Here is a 2,938-nt window from a genome sequence, read left to right as displayed (position 1 = left end):
CTATCTTCTATGTTTCTATGTAACCCTTGTCCCCGAGGAGCCAACCACTTGGCTGATGCGGTGCCTGGTGTCGAGGAAATTAATTATCAGATGGAGACTTCGAGGTTTGCTTTAGGAATTTATTACGTGATATCACGGAGAGTCTGCAGCAGTCCCTACTGCCCACCAGCACTCTAAATTACTCATGTATAGCACTCATAGTTATACAGCAAGGTAAACAACTTCAAGTGATTAGCTTACATTACATTTCAACATAGGGTTTCATAGGTTCCATTGTTCTCAAGAAACAGATTAACATGTTCACATTTTATCACCAGATGTCCTAAGCCAAAAGGTCAGCTTGACTTCATTATGGCAGTCAGCAGTTCTTTTAGTTTTAACTAGTTTAGTGTCCTTTGTTCAATTAGTAAAGTGGTCAAGTATCCCAGCATGCCTTAATGTTTAATACGTTTTCTCCCACAATTCCCTCCTTGTTGATCTTTACTGATCAACACTGCTTTACGGCATTGTATTCAGTTCGTTTTCATAGGGAGGATAATATCCCTTTGGGAAAGGACGCATTTTTAGACAATCTTCTTCATCATAGTCATCCTGGTTTGCTCTTTTTCTTTCCTTTCTCTCTAGTACTTTCTTAGCTCTTTTTACAGATGCTACTGATTCTACTGTTTGCGCTAAGAGATATCTCACTCTTATCCACATTATACAAATTAATATAAATAAAACTCCTGTCACTACACAAAATATAACCATCGGGTGAACAAACAATTCCAGCACTGCGGATGCTTTAGGTGACCATCCTTTAAACACATCCCACCAGTGGTGTACCGTCAAATCTGTTATTTGCGTAGCTATTTGAATCAAACCTTGCTCATCATAATCCATCACTGCTTTTAAATGGTGCAGATCTCTTCCTCTTTTCGCTAAGGCTTCTGCTATCTTTTCATTGTTTTTCAAAAATTTTGTCAGATTAGCCAAATTAACTGTAGGGGGGGCATTTTCTATCCCCAATACAGTTCTTCTTTGCATTACCGTAGCCCATTTTCCCAACTGATATGTCTTGTTGGTATGTGGGTCAAACACAGTATAAACATCTTTTATGCAAGTGTTTAAAGGGGGCCTTTTCAAAATCCCGTCTACATATATAGGCCAGGCACTGCTAATACACAGATAGTTCTGGCCTATCTCATGCAAGGTAGTATCATTACAAGGTTTCAAATTCCAAATACATGTACCTCTACTATGTTGCAATGAGCAAGGTTCATATATAGGGGTATGCAATGGGCATACTTTTCCAAACGGCCAATCTTGGCAATCCAAGGCATCGTGGGTCTTATTCCCCTGATCTATCCATTTACCATGAAATTCGGGATACCAAAAGTTTTCTCCAAACAGTTGGGGCAATACCAAGAACTGACACCAGGTTTTGGCTTTTGTCACATTTACCACTTTCATTGTAAAATTACATCCCTTAAGGTCACATTTAGTATATCTTCGATCAGGTTTTACTTCTAGATTATTTCCTTCAAATCTGAAAATTCTCATCCAACTAGGAGCATGTCCTGACATAGCGATTCGCTCTAGCTCAGCCCTCAGTGACTGCTTGGTAATTTCTTTAAACATACATTGAGTATGATTGTTGACTTACTCTTGTCCCTTTGCAACATTCTCTTGTTCCTTTTCTACCTTATTTACCTGCTTCCAACTCATTGTATCTGATATCCACTGTGTTAACATTGCTGCTGTCAGTCCATTGTCCCAAGCATTTCTTAATTTTATAGCATCTCCTGTCAGCCCTCCTACTTGCTGTATTTTATTCTGCAATGTTTCAATATCTATTGCATTAAGGGCTCCCATACCAGTTCCTACTCCTCCCAAGACCGTTGCTAAGTCCCTTCTCCTTCTCCCGATCCTAACTCTCTTATTCAATTTGGCTTGTATATTAGTAATATTACATCCAGTATCTTTTTTATCCTCATATTGTACCTGTACTGTTAAATTTAGAGTATATGGGGAGATCAAAACCGGGGTACAGGTAGAATGCAATCTTTGCAAATGGTCCATAGGACTTTCTATCTGTTTCGTTTTCTTTGCAAAGAATGTTTCCCCATACCAGTGAGGTCTTCCTTCTATAAGAGTTGCATTCACGCATCCGTACGCCTGACTGTCTTTCAAATATATCGGTTGTTCCATGTCTCCGGTTCTTGTGTCATTTTTATACCATTTCCATAATTTAGTATAATTGTTTAGTATGTCAGTGTCATTCTCTATCCTACAACTTATGTTCACTCCTTTTTCCCATTTTATACTTAGAGTTATATTAGATCCTTGGCTAAATACTATTTTATCCATCCCAGATTTCATTTCGAACATCCCACAGGCTTCGCAATTAATCGTCCAATTAGCAATTACACAAATGGTGCCATTGTTACAAGTGTAAGTTCCCTGTGATTGGTTACTGTCTCTCGCCTTCCATCCTAACTGGCCTGCCCATTCTGTTTTTTCAGTAGGCAGGATGGTCCAGGCGGCTGTCCTTATTACACATATGTAGCCTGGCAAAAGGGAGCAGCACAGGACACGAACTTTCGTTTTTGGGGTTTTTTATTCTGTATTAATAACTTGGGTCTAGGTTTAGGATGAAATTGTAAATACATAAAATACAGTCGACAAAATACGGCAGTGGCTTGCTGCAAAACAGAACATGAGGCAAACCACAGGTGAAGGCAGTTAATTAACTAACAATCATTATACAAAACAAAACATATCATACCATACATTCGTATGTCCCGTTATCACTTGTCACCTCTTACAAGCAAACAGAAAGTATTAAACTCATTCGAAACGTAGCCCCAAGGACTCAACAACAATTTTAACAAAGGTTAACACCAGCACATGGTGGGACAATCTACAAGCATCCCCGTGATATCGAGTGATTTGGGAA

The 2,938-nt window shown here is 39.0% G+C and overlaps 1 pseudogene; it reads right to left on the bottom strand.

The window, feature by feature from the left end:
- Positions 1-231: 231 nt before the first annotated feature.
- Positions 232-1,988, bottom strand: LOC147122913 (uncharacterized; annotated as a pseudogene).
- Between the last annotated feature and the right edge of the window lie 950 nt (positions 1,989-2,938).

The sequence above is a fragment of the Somniosus microcephalus genome, chromosome 2 (genome assembly GCF_052327205.1).
Source record: "Somniosus microcephalus isolate GS21.2 chromosome 2, FLI_Smic_1.0, whole genome shotgun sequence".
Lineage (NCBI taxonomy): Eukaryota > Metazoa > Chordata > Chondrichthyes > Squaliformes > Somniosidae > Somniosus > Somniosus microcephalus.
Note: the sequence above shows the minus strand (reverse complement) of the source record. Positions and strands in the feature narration are given on the sequence as shown.